The following is a 16,619-nucleotide window of genomic DNA, read 5'->3' on the forward strand; positions in this document are numbered from 1 at the left end:
GTACCATTCTTCTCCCGGTGATCGGGCGATATCGTGAGGAATCCTTTGTTGTTTCAGGAACTCCGCTGTTACTGCCCTCTCGTTTTGCGCACCAACTTCTAGTAAGTCTAGTCTGCTGTAGGTACTATTTACACAACAGTTCCCTATAAGTACTGAAATAAAAATGTACATACAAATGTACTTGAAAACCCTAAAAAGCACCAACGTAAGGAGCTCACCCAGCCTCGCGTGTGAACGTGCCGCCATCTTGTTGGTTAAAAAACGCTTCCATCTAGGTGTACTCTAAAAAAACGCTTCTGCCTCCTTACCAACAAATCCACAAGGCACCTCCCATCGCCTAACTCTAACAACGTGGATGAAGCATACTGGGACTTCTGCGGCATGTCGAGTTCCATCTAGGTGTACTCTAAGCTCACGTTTAGCATCCCTGTTGTTAAGGTGGAAGGCAGCCGACACCGTCTTGTGTCACGTGGGAGCAGCGGGTCGACAATTGGTTCGATGCGGGCGTAGATGAGACGCTCGAGGATCTTGAAGGGGATGCATAACAGAGAGATGGGACGGTAACTCTTAGGGTCCCCTTCGGGCTTATTCGGTTTTGGGATCGCAACAACTAGGGCTCTTCGCCAGATTTTGGGGATCTTGAGTTGGCGCAAACAGGAAGTGAGGAACGCTCTCAGCCAGGACTTCAAGGCGGGTGCGGCATGGAGAATAAGCTCCGGGCAGATGGAATCAGGCGCCGGAGCTTTCCCTGGCTTTAGATGCTGGAGGGCAGCAGCGAACTCCTCCGGGGTGAATTCACCGGAGATGAAGTCACTGCTAGGTGTTGGGGCCCTCCAGAGGTCTGACACTTCTTTTGCCACAAGTCGAGACGACTCGCGGTCTTTGCCCTCGTATGACCCACTTTTCACAAATTGTGATGCGATTTTATTTGCAGAGATGGGGCAGTGACGAGGGGAGTGTCTGGACCTACCAGTGAGATTGTTCATGATTCTCCATGCCTTACGGCTGGAGTGCGAGAAGTCGATGGAGTCAATAGCCTCCTCCCAGCGCTCCTGTCTTTTCCGGCTGAGTCTTGACAGCAAGGCTGTTGCGAGCCTGTCCGACTCAGCTCCTGCAGGGGCCTGGAGGAAGGCACAGTGGAGCTTCTCACACTCCTCATCCCAACACGGTTTGTAGCTAATGCGACGTCCGCGTGGGATGGATTTTTTTGCCGCTTTCACCAACATGCCGCAGAAGTCCCGGTACGCCTCATCCACGTTGTTAGAGTTAGGCGATGGGAGGTGCCTTGTGGATTTGTTGGTAAGGAGGCGGAAGCGTTTCCAGTCGGCCTTCTGGAAGTTCCACCGTTTCACTGGCTCACTCGGAACAAGGTTCACGAGTTTGGCCGTTGTTATCAGTGAGGGTCGATGTTGAGACCTCGGGAACTTTCCTAGCACACGTCTATCAGGGAGCCGGTTGTCATCGCTGGCACTCGCGAATGCCAGGTCATGGTTCGTCCCAGTGTTCCAGCGACCGGAGCGGAAGCTGGCTGCGCCCTTGGGGTCGTACAACAGGGCCAGGCTGTTATTAGCTGCCCAGACAGCCAGGTTCTCTCCGTCGGGTGAGTTGGTACGGTAGCCCCAGTCTTCATGCTGGCAATTGAAGTCACCAGCATAGATACAGGGGTGGGGGAACACTGGTAAACACACTGGTGTGATTCGCGAGGGTGGAGGTTTGTAGACGTTGATGATTTTTAGACCGGCAACGTCCACGCACAGCCACTCACTCTCCGAGTCAGCCGGGGATTGGTCAGCGAGAGTCCAGCTCAACCTTTGTTGGACAAACGTGGCGAGGCCATGCTTCCTGCTCAGGGTAGACCCAGCTAGCTCAAAGTTTGGTAGAACTAGCTTGTCTGCTGATATGCAGTGGGTCTCCTGGAGGAGAATGACGAGGGCCTTGGTGGTATTGGGCAGGTGTTCGATGACGTCGATCTTACTGGGGGTTAGTCCTTCGGTGTTCAGCTGCAGTATTCTGGGTTCGAGGTCAGCAGACCTCTCCTCCTGCTGCTGCCGAACACCAGCCCGGGTGAGGGGCCCTGGTTGGCAAACTTTGTTTCGCTTCTTGCTTTTGGCAGTCATTAGCTACTTACGGGGGACACCACGAGAAGGTGTATGCCACGCCACATCAACATGCACGGATGCTAAATGCTCTCTGTTCGCTTGGTGATTCGCAGTTCGCACAAGGTTTTCCACTTGTTGTGAGCTTAGAGTTCACTAGCTTTTGAGACCATTAAATGACCCTGTAGTGACTACAGTGTAGTCTTTACAATTGGCATCTGTTTCTGAGAGACAACGACCGCTAGAGGAGCATAGCTGTCAACCCTCCCATTCTTCACAGGATTCTCCCATATTTTTCCCTTCTTTCCCGCTGTGCTCTCATTTAAAATGTTTCCTGTAAATCTCCTGTATTTTTAACCTATTATAATATAATATAATTTAACACACTTTGGAGTAGGCCTATGTTAAGATGTGGTAGACACAAGTGGTAGACCTCTCGTTTCTTGATTGTCTCCGTTTTGAAATGATCTCCCATTGACTTCATATCCCACTCTAACAGTAAAACTTACAGTGAGTATTAAACCTCTTTCACACATACGAGCCTTCCCAGAATATTCCATGGAATATCTCATGTACTGGGTATGTGTGAACGCCGAACCCGACTGACCAGGGACATTCGACCAGGCATTTTCTCTGGTCAGGACCATGTATCATGTATAATGTACCAGGTGGACGTATGTGTGAACAGAAGCCTGAACGTTCCCTGGTCCTGCAGCAAGGCAGAGCGTATAAGAACTGCTCCAGACTCTGAATATCGCTACTACTAAATATAATTCCACAACTGGACACTACTTATTTTCCAATCATAGTGGAGGTATGATATATGGCAAATATCTATATATATGTGTGTGTGTGGCGGCCTGGGAAAACCTGTCGGATGTCGCTGGCGTTCGTTTGTGGCAAAGAGCAAAAATAGATGGAAATGTGGTATTCTAGTACTTTGAACTCCATTATGGTGAATAAACATTTTAAGAAAATGAGTGAAAGTACTTATTTTTTGTGTTTTCAGCTGTACAGTAGGCTGCTACATTAGTTCTACCTGGGAGTCATGGTAACTGGATTAGCATGTCATCATCTTGGAACCCAGACTGTAATATCTCAGTTCAGTTAGAAGTCAACCAGCACGTCTCAATCCTCTAAGGTTGAACTTGAACTGCTCACACCCCTGCCCTAGTGGACAGTCCAACGTGCATGCATTGCACAAAATATAAACCTTTCTCCCCTTTCTCCCATTATACAACTTTATGCCTTTCTCTCTCTCTCCCACTTTCCTCACCCCTTTCTCTACCTTTGTTTGCCCTCTCCTCTCGGTCTCTCTCTCCTCCCATCCTCTCCTCTACTCACCCCCTCATCACACTCTTTAGTTGCCCCAGTGCACCTGGTTTACACTCATTGTATAGTCCTGTGCTAACTAGGAGTTAGTAAGGGATGAACACTGCACATGTGCTTGGTGAAGCATAGTTAATATGCATTTGCATATCATGTCATGATGCTCCAGTGTTCCCCAGGGGGAAGTCAATGGAAACAGAACATATCTGAGAAAAAGAAAAACAACCAAAATGTACTTCAACTATTGTTAGAATAAAATCAGATCCGGTTCTTTTGTCGACTGCTCCAAGAAAGAGGAGAGACGTTCTCTAATGCACAAGTGGTACAGAGATGCATCAGCTGGACCGACCCTGAGGCGGTCTCAGGAGGAAGGTTGTTCTCTTCAGATTTTACATGATATTATATACGTTTCGTCCTTCCCCTTTTGGTCACTATGATGTAATCGCTGAATGGCCTTCATTAGAATGTTCTAGCAGTATGAATTGAGTGTTGTCTTGTGTTTGACATGAAAGCTGAGAAGAGGAGTTTTCCTGCTGCACCTGGCTTCAAGGCCAAACAGAACGGTCCCAGACAGACAGACAGACAAACAGAACGGTCCCAGACAGACAGACAGACAAACAGAACGGTCCCAGACAAACAGACAGACAGACAGACAGACAGACAGGAACTCCCTAATACCTTAGAATTGGTCCCGCTTCCTGCCAGTTGCTGTTGCCTTACGCACACGCATACACACACACACACACACACACACACACACACACACACACACACACGTTGAGCTGGTCACTACTATCGTGGGTCAGAAACTTTATATACTAAATGACTGAGCCTGTACTCTTCCCTCTCTCCCTCCCTCCTCTTCCCTCTCTCCCTCCCTCCCTCCTTCCCTCTCCCTCCTCTTCCCTCTCCCTCCCTCTCTCCTCTTCCCTCTCTCCCTCCCTCCCTCTCCCTCCTCTTCCCTCTCTCTCCCTCCCTCCCTCCTTCCCTCTCTCCCTCCCTCCTCTTCCCTCTCTCCCTCCCTCCCTCCTTCCCTCTCTCCCTCCCTCCTCTTCCCTCTCTCCTTCCCTCCTCTTCCCTCTCTCCCTCCTCTTCCCTCTCTCCCTCCCTCCTCTTCCCTCTCTCCCTCCTTCCCTCTCCCTCTCCCTCCTCTTCCCTCTCTCCCTCCCTTCCTCCTTCCCTCTCTCCCTCCCTCCTCTTCCCTCTCTCCCTCCCTCCTCTTCCCTCTCTCCCTCCCTCCTCTTCCCTCTCTCCCTCCCTCCTCTTCCCTCTCTCCCTCCCTCCTCTTCCCTCTCTCCCTCCTCTTCCCTCTCTCCCTCCCTCCTCTTCCCTCTCTCCCTCCCTCCCTCCCTCCTCTTCCCTCTCTCCCTCCCTCCTCTTCCCTCTCTCCCTCCCTCCTCTTCCCTCTCCCTCCCTCCTCTTCCCTCTCCCTCCCTCCTTCCCTCTCCCTCTCCCTCCTCTTCCCTCTCCCTCCCTATCTCCTCTTCCCTCTCTCCCTCCTCTTCCCTCTCCCTCCCTCCCTCCTTCCCTCTCCCTCCTTCCCTCTCCCTCTCCCTCCTCTTCCCTCTCCCTCCCTCCCTCCTCTTCCCTCTCTCCCTCCCTCCTCTTCCCTCTCTCCCTCCCTCCTCTTCCCTCTCTCCCTCCTTCCTCTTCCCTCTCTCCCTCCCTCCTTCCCTCCCTCTCTCCCTCCTCTTACCTCCCTCCCTCCCTCCTTCCCTCCCTCCCTCCTCCCCTCCTCCTCCCCAGCCTGTGAGCTGATTAACCAGGGAATCCTGGCTCTGGTGACGTCTACGGGCTGCACCGCGGCCAGCGCCATCCAGTCCCTGACGGACGCCATGCACATCCCCCACGTGTTCGTCCAGCGGAGCGGGGGCGGGGGGGGCACGCCGCGCACCGCCTGCAGCCTAAACCCCAGCCCTGAGGGGGAGAGCTACACCCTGGCCGCCCGGCCGCCCGTACGCCTCCACCACCTCACACTGACGCTGCTGACCGAGCTGCGCTGGAGGAAGTTCATTGTTTTCTATGACAGCAACTACGGTGAGGCGTGTGTGTGTGTGTGTGTGTGTGTGTGTGTACGTGTGTGTGTGTGTACATGTTCACCTGCACAGGTAATCAAGAGCCTTTAAATGGCCTTTTCCAATTTGGAGAAACAGCAGGCTATACGATGATGACTTATTTTGCGTGATCCGAAGACAAACCACATCTCCCTAACCCTAACCCCCATCTCCCTAACCCTAACCCACATCTCCCTAACCCTAACCCCCATCTCCCTAACCCTAACCCCCATCTCCCTAACCCTAACCCCCATCTCCCTAACCCTAACCCCCATCTCCCTAACCCTAACCCCCATCTCCCTAACCCTAACCCCCATCTCCCTAACCCTAACCCTAACCCTAACCCACATCTCCCTAACCCTAACCCACATCTCCCTAACCCTAACCCCCATCTCCCTAACCCTAACCCCCATCTCCCTCCCCTCTCCCTCCCCACTCCCTCCCCTCTCCCTCCCCTCTCCCTCCCCTCTCCCTCCCCACTCCCTCCCCTCTCCCTCCCCTCTCCCTCCCCACTCCCTCCCACGCACCCCTCCCCTCTCCCTCCCCTCTCCCTCCCCTCTCCCTCCCCTCTCCCTCTCCCTCCCCTCTCCCTCCCCTCTCCCTCCCCTCTCCCTCCCCACTCCCTCCCACGCACCCCTCCCCTCTCCCTCCCTTCTCCCTCCCCTCTCCCTCCCCTCCCCTCTCCCTCTCCCTCCCCACTCCCTCCCCTCTCCCTCCCCTCTCCCTCCCCTCTCCCTCCCCACTCCCTCCCCTCTCCCTCCCCTCTCCCTCCCCACTCCCTCCCCTCTCCCTCCCCTCTCCCTCCCCTCTCCCTCCCCACTCCCTCCCCTCTCCCTCCCCTCTCCCTCCCACGCACCCCTCACCTCTCCCTCCCCTCTCCCTCCCCTCTCCCTCCCCACTCCCTCCCCTCTCCCTCCCCTCTCCCTCCCCTCTCCTTCCCACGCACCCCTCACCTCTCCCTCACCTCTCCCTCCCCTCTCCCTCCCCACTCCCTCCCACGCACCCCTCCCCTCTCCCTCCCCACTCCCTCCCCTCTCCCTCCCCTCTCCCTCCCCTCTCCCTCCCCACTCCCTCCCCTCTCCCTCCCCTCTCCCTCCCCACTCCCTCCCCTCTCCCTCCCCTCTCCCTCCCCTCTCCCTCCCACGCACCCCTCACCTCTCCCTCCCCTCTCCCTCCCCTCTCCCTCCCCACTCCCTCCCCTCTCCCTCCCCTCTCCCTCCCCTCTCCTTCCCACGCACCCCTCACCTCTCCCTCTGTTAAACGTTGGTTATTGCGTATTGGCTAAGACCATAACGATCGGACTACACACTGAACGGAGGAATCATACGCTGTCAGACAGGGTTCATGTTATCAAGGAAGCGACGTTTATTGTGGGAATGGTCACATATATAGGATCAGCTGGCTCAATCATTCATGTCACACAGCTGGTGTCAATCAACCAATTATGCCCCACTCACACTGGGATAGGGATGACTGGAGAGCACACTCATGTCAACACCCCCACTTGCTCTCACCTGACCAAGATGGAGAGAAAAATAAACAAATCAATAACAATCAGTAGCCTACAATTTCCATAACACTCTTTGGGGCTGTCATTCCATCAATCAAACAAACAAAAGCTGGCACTGATATTGTTCCTCTCCTGTGAAACAAGAATATACATCATCATCATCATTTACAAACAGTCTTCAGTTTTTCACTGGTATTCTCTTATAACACTTTGAAAAAATAAAGCAAGAAAACCAAAACAAAAATTTACCGCTTGGTCCTTACTCACACTGATGTGGTTTCTCTCCCAAACATAACCTTTGTGAACCTAACCAATTTGTCCTTAGTTACTGGTTTGGTAAACACATCAGCCACCATTTGATCTGTGGGACAATATTGCAAACAGATCTGTCCATTCTGTACTGTAGACCTGATGAAATGGTACTTTATATCTATGTGTTTGCATCTTTGTCTGCGGACTGGGTTCTTAGCTAATGCAATCGTTCCCTGATTGTCCTCATGGACAATGGGTGGTGCATACTTGCATGCATCCATATGTGTCAACAGTTGAGTCAGGTGTAAACACTCTTGGGTGGTTGCAGCTAATGCCATGTACTCCGCCTCACATGTGGACAACGCCACCGTTGGTTGCTTTTTGGTCTTCCATGAGACCAATGGACCATTCTCATGTAGACTAACACAGTAACCTGTTGTGCTACGACGGTCTGTGACATCTGCTGCCCAGTCAGCATCACTGAAAGCCTGTAATCTCAAATCAGAGTTACACCTTTTGTAACACAACACTTTATCACTGGTGCCCTTTAAGAACCTCAATACATGTTTGGCAGTGGCCCAATGCTCCTCGGTTGGTTTGGTAAAATACTGGGACAGTTTACTCACTATGAAACAAAGATCTGGCCTAGTACACATAGTCAGGTAGATGAGGCTACCGACGACCTCTCTGTACCGAGTGACATCACTCATTAATCCTGCCCCTTCAGTGTAATTGAGTGTCTGCTCACAAGGCGTCGATCGGGGTTTACAGTTCTGCATGTCAAACCTCTCTAGCATGTTCTTTACACACTGCTTTTGTGACATTGTTACACATCCATCACACTGTTCAAAATCGATTCCCAGGAAATGTGTCAATTTGCCCATATCTTTCATCTGAAATTTCTTTGAGAGCATCTCTTTTACAACATTCAGTGCATTCTCGTTACTGGCAGCAATAACCAAATCATCGACCCATATAATCATGATCACTTTCTCATGTTCCGTTTCTTTAGTATATACACAATGATCTGCAGGGTTTTGCACAAACTCATTCACCATTAGATAGTCGTGTAATAAATGGTTCCAATTTCGGCCAGACTGTTTTAGACCATACAGTGACTTCTCTAGTTTACACACCACTGTCTCTGTGCCAGATGTCTGCTCATAACCCTCTGGCTGTTCCATGTATATCTCACAATCTATCGGTGCATGAAGATAGGCAGTTTTGACATCCATTTGATGTAAAATCAAATTCTCCTGTGCTGCTTTTTGCATCAACACTCGAACACTGGTTAAATCGGCTGTGGGAGAAAAGGTCTCTTCATAGTCAACACCCCTTCTCTGACTGTAGCCTTTTGCAACATAGCGTGCTTTGTATTTTTCTGAACCATCTGCATTTTTCTTGATTGTATACACCCATCTACCCCCCACTGCAACTTTGCCCTGGGGTAAGTTTGTCAAAGTAAACGTACCATTCTCTCTCAATGATTGCATTTCGTCGTCCATAGCACTGACCCATTCTCTAGACTTGGGTGACTTCACTGCATCACTGTAGGTCAAAGGTACGTTACACAACATTTTGTAGCAGTAATCAATGTTTACCTGTGCCTGGTCCTGACTTCCTACTTCATAGACACGGTCCCCAAAATAATCAGGTCTCTTCCTCTCCCTGGGAGGATAGCGTGGAGACTCCTGCTTCTCCCTAGTCTGCACCTGTTCGGGCCTGGTCACAGGAATATGCTCTTCAGCTGTCTTTGGACTCGCGTCCCTTTGCTTAGTCGTGCTGGCCCTTTGTGGCACATCACAGTCCTCATCATCTATTGATATCTCAGTCTGTGTCTGCTGCTCACCCATCGTCTTTGGCATAAATCTGACCAGTCTGTGCTTCCTCACCTTTCCACTGTCAGGATAGAAAACCAGGTAAGCTGGGCTTTTCTTGTCATGCCCTACAAAGAAGCCCTTCTCACTCCTTGGGTCTAGCTTTTTCTTATCCTGTTTGTAGGCATAACACACCGTTCCAAACTTCTGCATCCTAGACATATTGGGACGTCTCCCTGTCAGCATCATGTAAGGTGTCTGTTTTGTGCGATTGTTAAAACACCTATTTCTCACTACAGATGCAGTCTGTACTGCATAAGGCCATAACACCTTGGGTAGCTTGCTCTCTAATAACATGCATCGAGCCATGTCAAAGAGAGTCCTAAACTGGCGTTCTGCAGTGCCATTCTGATGTGGCGAATATGGAGATGATGTCTCATGTCTGATACCATTTCTTCTCAGTAGCCCTTGGTACTCTTTCCCTGTAAATTCAGTACCATTATCTGACCTGATACGTCTGATCCTACCATACGGGGCGTTGTCAGCTATGAACTGCTCTGTCGCCTGTACAGTATCACTCTTGTGCTTAAGAAAGTAGAAAAACACAGTACTAGTATAGTCATCTGTGAACGAAAGTGCAAATCTATGTCCATCTATGGACACTGGGTCAATTGGACCCGCTAGGTCTGTGTGCACCAACTCTAGAGCATTTTTGGCCCTTCTATCAGGCTTCCTGTTGAAGTTCTGTACAAACTTTCCCCGAGTGCACACTTCACAGTTCAGGTTAGACTTATCAATTTTTCCCTTAATTGACATACCATCAACAACATTCTGGAGTTTCAGAACATCCTCAAAATTACAATGTCCTAGAATTTCATGCCATGTCTTTAGATCAAAACAGCTCTTACTTTGATCACATTGGTCATCCACTGTGGGCAAATAATATAGTCTATTATGCTCATGGATGTGAAATGCAGTACCGTCTCTGTGCTGTAGGATGTCTTCTCCTGTTCTGAAGATCACAGTTGCCCCAGTGTCTGTGGCTGCTCTCACAGAGAAGATGTCCTGGGGGAATGAGGGGATGTACAGCGCCCCTCGCAGCGTTGTAGTCAGTCGCCTCCCTCGGCTGTCCATCAAGCACACCTCCGCATCTCCTCTGCGCTCTGCGACCCCTTTGCTCCTCGTGCCGTCCGCCAGCTCCACGCAGTGCGTCTCGGCCTGGAAACCGTCATCGAACACCTTGAACCTGGCCAGGTCGGTGATAATATGCGCAGTCGCACCGGTGTCCACCATCAGGCCCCTCGTAACACTGCGTCCTGGCTTGTCTTGCTCTGACACCCCTCGCGCGTCGTCCTGGTCCGGTCTCCTTTTGCAGGCGGCTCCTTGATGTGTGGATCTCCTACAGTGGTTACACCACACCTTGCGTCGACAGTTCCTTTTGATATGTCCCTTTTGGCCACAATTGTAGCACACAATGTCTGTTCGCTGTGCGCTCTGGCTACGTGCGCTTTGGGCGTTCTGGGCACCCCGGTCAGACAGGGCTTGGGCTCGCATAACATTGTCTTCCGACGCCGTTACGCGCATTTTTCTCCGTGTCCTCAAAACTCCTGAGCTTTCCTCATCTCCGTCAAACGCTAGTCGAGACCAACGCGAACATCTTTCCGATTGTCTCGCCATGGTAGCACTCTGGGCCCATAACCTGTTAAACGTTGGTTATTGCGTATTGGCTAAGACCATAACGATCGGACTACACACTGAACGGAGGAATCATACGCTGTCAGACAGGGTTCATGTTATCAAGGAAGCGACGTTTATTGTGGGAATGGTCACATATATAGGATCAGCTGGCTCAATCATTCATGTCACACAGCTGGTGTCAATCAACCAATTATGCCCCACTCACACTGGGATAGGGATGACTGGAGAGCACACTCATGTCAACACCCTCCCCTCTCCCTCTCCCCTCCTCCCTCCTCTCTCCCTCCCCACTCCCTCCCACGCACCCCTCCCCTCTCCCTCCCCACTCCCTCCCCTCTCCCTCCCCTCCCTCTCCCTCCCCTCTCCCTCCCCTCTCCCTCCCCTCTCCTCCCCTCTCCCTCCCTCCCCTCCTCTCTCCCTATATATTAGATATATTTTAATACAGTATGAGCCTTTTCTAATGAAGCAAACACAGACTTTCTCGATAGCTATGATGCAGCCGAATGCAAAATGGTGATAGTTTGAGATGGTATGCAATCGTGGACAAATTATTTCTTAAAAATTACCATTGGTTCTGTCGTAGCCATCTTGCAAATTACTGCAAATTACTGTATGTTGGTAAAGGAGACAAATTAAATATGATTACTGTGTGAATAAACCCCTCAGTTTGCTGTTCATCAGCCTGTGACCTGCGGGCCAAGTCTCTCTGTGACCTGCAGGCCAAGTCTCTCTCCCCCTCTCCCCTCCCCTGCAGGCCAAGTCTCTCTCACCATGTGACCTGCAGGCCAAGTCTCTCTCACCATTACATGTTGGATTGATGCATCAATCAATGAAGTACCAAGAAAAGAAGATAAAACAGCAGAATTGTGTCCCCTTTCAGAGCATGTGGAAATGGCTGGTGGCAGCTCAAAGCATGTGTGTGTGTGACTGGTGGCGGTGAGGCTACAGGTGGAGGACTATAAGATCTATAAGATGATATAACCATTCATGATGTGGATCAGTGGCATGACAGGGTTGAACTGGGCCAATAAAGGTTTTGTTAGAATCCAACCGATCTCCCTCTCTGTCTCTCTCTCTCTCTCTCTCTCTCTCTCTCTCTCTCTCTCTCTCTCTCTCTCTCTCTCTCTCTCTCTCTCTCTCTCTCCCTCTCTCTCTCTCTCTCTCTCTCTCTCTCTCTCTCTCTCTCTCTCTCTCTCTCCCTCCCTCTCCCTCTCCCTCTCCCTCTCCCCTCTCTCTCTCTCTCTCTCTCTCTCTCTCTCTCTCTCTCTCTCTCTCCCTCTCTGTCTCTCTCTCCCTCTCCCTCCCTCTCTCTCTCTCTCTCTCTCTCTCTTTCTCAGACCTCCGGGGTCTCCAGGTGTTCCTGGCCCAGGCTTCTCAGCGAGGCCTCCAGGTGTCTCTCCAGAGAGTGGACTGCGGCGACGTCGGCCGGGTTTTCTCTCACCTGTTCAGCGCCGAGGAGCTCAGCCGCTACCCGGGTCACCCCTGCGGCACGCCGTGCTGCTCATGGGCCCGCGCACGGCCCGGGAGGTCATCCACCAGGTGAGTCATGGGCCCGCGCACGGCATGGAGCTCATCCACCAGGTGAGTCACCTGAGGACCAGGGGTCACCACACACACACACACATGACCAGGACATCTACTGGGGTTTTCTAAAACATCGATTCTCATGTCACTCACACACACACACATACACATACACACACACACACACACACACTATTCTCATGTCACTCACACACACATACACTTAAACACACACACACACTCTCTCTCTCTCTCTTTAGTTCTCTCTTAACATGAGTATCAGGCTAAGGTCAGGATGAACTACAGATAGGCAGATTCAGAGTTGTTATCTGACGACAGGGGATGGTGAGCTGATTCACAACGTAACATCTGAGATAACATGAAAGGTATTTAAGTCTGCCTGTATTCAGAATGAGTTGTCTAATGCTTGTACTCTGTTGGGAGCACCCGATTTGAAGGACTAAAGTTGTCTAAATAAATCTCTAGAGTACTCCTTACGACCTGTGTTGAAGTTCTCTTCCTTGTCAAATTGTGTGTGCTGCACACCTGATCTATCGAGATGACACAACGCATTTAAGATCACGAAATCCTCAATAGATTGATCGATTCCATCTTCACCGACGAGAAGATTCTTCAAGTTCATCTCATGTTCTCAGACACTTCTACCCAATTCTTAGGAGAGGACTGTTGTAACCGACATTTCAAACTTTGTTTACCCGATTACAAATATCTGGGAAAAACTCACTAACGCATAGCCTGGAGCATTTACCTCCAATCAGTCATCACCCGCAGCACCTCCCCCCAGGTACCTGCACAGCACACATTTAGGAGCTGGATGCCTCGCAGTGGCGTGATTCACTAAGGTCTAAGGTCAGATACTAGGCTAGGTGTTCACTCCCACAGAGGTCATGTGTGAGTCTTAGTTATAGCAGGGTACCTGGGAGGAGGCCTCTCCTTGTCTGGTCCTGGAACCCCACTGGTTGCAATTGATTGAATTAGGCTTGGTCAGCTTAATTTAGTCATGTACGAAAGAAGTTAAGTAGTGTGATTTTCGCCTACCTGGACTGTTCAACCCTATAACCCTCTGTTATAAACCTGGACTGTTCAACCCTATAACCCTCTGTTATAAACCTGGACTGTTCAACCCTATAACCCTCTGTTATAAACCTGTACTGTTCAACCCTATAACCCTCTGTTATAAACCTGTACTGTTCAACCCTATAACCCTCTGTTATAAACCTGGACTGTTCAACCCTATAACCCTCTGTTATAAACCTGGACTGTTCAACCCTATAACCCTCTGTTATAAACCTGGACTGTTCAACCCTATAACCCTCTGTTATAAACCTGGACTGTTCAACCCTATAACCCTCTGTTATAAACCTGGACTGTTAACCCTATAACCCTCTGTTATAAACCTGTACTGTTCAACCCTATAACCCTCTGTTATAAACCTGGACTGTTCAACCCTATAACCCTCTGTTATAAACCTGTACTGTTCAACCCTATAACCCTCTGTTATAAACCTGGACTGTTCAACCCTATAACCCCTCTGTTATAAACATGTACTGTTCAACCCTATAACATTTACATTTTTACATTTTTGGCATTTAGCAGACGCCTTATTCCAAAGCGACTTACAATCAATACATTTGAATACTAAGCATGTGAATCAGCAGTCCACCATTCGTCGTTAGCCATTCGTCTGTTATAAACCTGGACTGTTAACCCTATAACCCTCTGTTATAAACCTGGACTGTTAACCCTATAACCCTCTGTTATAAACCTGGACTGTTCAACCCTATAACCCTCTGTTATAAACCTGGACTGTTACTGTACTATAAACCTCTGTGGCTCAGTTGGTAGAGCACGGCGCTAACACCACTGCAGGTTGTGGGTTCGTTCCTGCTGAGACCATATATGCTGAGTTGTACACACTCACTGCAATGTAAGTTGTAAGTATCCTTACATTTTCAATATTACTTCAGGATAAGCTAATATAAAGCTATTTTGCAGTTTTTCTGTGTAGGAAGCAGGCAAATTTACAAGCGGCCAACTAGTGGTCATTGTGTGTAAATAGCAGGTTAGCATTTTAAAGAGGGGCGGCTCTTCTAGTAGGTAAAAAGGCACGGCTGTTCTAGTGTTAATCCATCTCAATTGATCACAAATTAGTTTCAGGGATTAAATGGGTTAGTGGGTTAGGGTTAGGTACTATATCCCTTTATATTACATCCCTTTATATTACATCCCTTTATACTATATCCCTTTATACTATATCCCTTTATACTATATCCCTTTATATTATATCCCTTTATACTATATCCCTTTATATTATATCCCTTTATACTATATCCTTTTATACTATATCCCTTTATACTATATCCCTTTATACTATATCCTTTTATACTATATCCTTTTATACTATATCCCTTTATATTATATCCCTTTATACTATATCCCTTTATACTATATCCCTTTATACTATATCCCTTTATACTATATCCCTTTATACTATATCCCTTTATATTATATCCCTTTATATTATATCCCTTTATACTATATCCCTTTATACTATATCCCTTTATACTATATCCCTTTATACTATATCCTTTTATACTATATCCCTTTATATTATATCCCTTTATACTATATCCCTTTATACTATATCCCTTTATACTATATCCCTTTATACTATATCCCTTTATACTATATCCCTTTATATTATATCCCTTTATACTATATCCCTTTATACTATATCCCTTTATATTATATCCCTTTATACTATATCCCTTTATACTATATCCCTTTATACTATATCCCTTTCCAACCGTTTATGTTTGCAGCTACATGTGTGTGTGTGTGTGTGTTGTGCTGTATCGTATACCATGATGACTGCTGATTTTGTTGTGGTTTTATTGGAGGCTTACCTGCTGTCTTTTTAGCTACTAGTGGAGCATTAGCATGCTAGTGGAGCATTAGCAATTCAGCTCATGGCTAACGTCAGCCAGCGGAGGTGAGCTTCAACTGGAGGGGGTTGCAGCCTTGATGCTGTGACAGATGGAAGCAGTGATTCTGTTTAATGTCACAGAGGCGCAGGCTTGGTAGAAGGGCTGGCTGGTCTGGAATACTGACAGGGAAGGACGTGGGAAGTCACTGGATGTGAGATGTGTGTCGATATCTCTAGTCTGTCTGTTCACAACTGACAAGAGGAAACCTCCTCCCTGGCTTTGTCCTGATGATTTACTGACTAAACAGCTGTTAGTAGTAACGCCAACAAGTGGAATAGAACATGTAATGCACATAGAATCTTTAATCATTTTAATTAAAAAAAAGATGTATAGGCTAAGCCTATAAAGTAGAAAATAGACTACCAATCCAAGATGTAGCCTAGGTTTTATCAGGCCATACAAATTGACCCCACATTGGGTGACTGTCGTTACTGTGTAGTAATGGAGATGAACCGGCTGAGGTCTGAAGTTGTTTCCACAGAAGCAGAGCTCATTCGTTCTGTTGTGAATATTTCATCAAGGGCCTTGTCCCGGGTCTGGAGCAGAGGGACGCTCGCTGTGATGCTTTGAAAGGCTTCTCCTTTCCATTATTTCCAAACGACTGGCTGTTAAAGGCCAAAACCTTTTTTCGATCCCATTCCCACCACTGAGAGTCTGTTTTAGAAAGCGGTGTCCTCTAGTTGTTATACATCCCCTTACCAACCATAACCAATGACATGTTCCAACTGTAGTGAAGAGATAATGCTACGTGTTACAGTGCAGCATCGTGACGCAGGTCATAAGTCCACCTTATAGGTTTGTATGAAAGGAGCAGCACCTTTATATCAGAGCAACGTCGCTTTGGATGAAGGCATTCAGTAACTGTACAACGGAACTGTGACAGAAAAATAACATGCATGTATTTTCTGAAGGATATTTAGCCAAACGAGACAGCAGGGTTGTGTGTGTGCGTGTGTGAGAATGTAAACGAGAATTTAAATAATGTAGATAACCAAACAGCTGACAGGAAACCAATATCCCAAAACCATCATTAGTGTTTCATCACAACAAGACAAAAGAATAATTACTGCTACATCCACTCTCTGTCTACCTCAACCTTACTCACACTCTCACTCCATACTTCTCTCTCCCCCTCTCCCCCTCCTCCCTCTCTCCCTCTCTCTCCCCCTCTCCCCCTCCCTCTCCCTCTCTCTCCCCCTCTCCCCCTCCCTCCCTCTCTCTCCCCCTCTCCCCCTCCCTCCCTCCCTCTCTCTCCCCTCTCCCCCTCCCTCCCTCTCTCTCCCCCTCTCCCCCTCTCTCTCTCTCTCCCCCTCCCTCCCTCCCTCTCTCTC

The 16,619-nt window shown here is 48.9% G+C and overlaps 1 pseudogene across 1 annotated transcript in view; it reads left to right on the top strand.

Moving 5' to 3' along the window:
* Window positions 1-16,619, top strand: part of LOC308163207 (glutamate receptor ionotropic, delta-1-like) — a 139,872-nt pseudogene that overhangs the window by 83,439 nt on the left and 39,814 nt on the right. Inside the window, exons 3-4 of the transcript in view lie at window positions 5,172-5,462; window positions 12,094-12,295. The product of the transcript in view is annotated as a glutamate receptor ionotropic, delta-1-like (transcript). The remainder of the gene's footprint in view (window positions 1-5,171; window positions 5,463-12,093; window positions 12,296-16,619) is intronic.

This window comes from Nansenia antarctica (genome assembly GCF_963989245.1).
Source record: "Nansenia antarctica genome assembly, chromosome: 8".
Lineage (NCBI taxonomy): Eukaryota > Metazoa > Chordata > Actinopteri > Argentiniformes > Microstomatidae > Nansenia > Nansenia antarctica.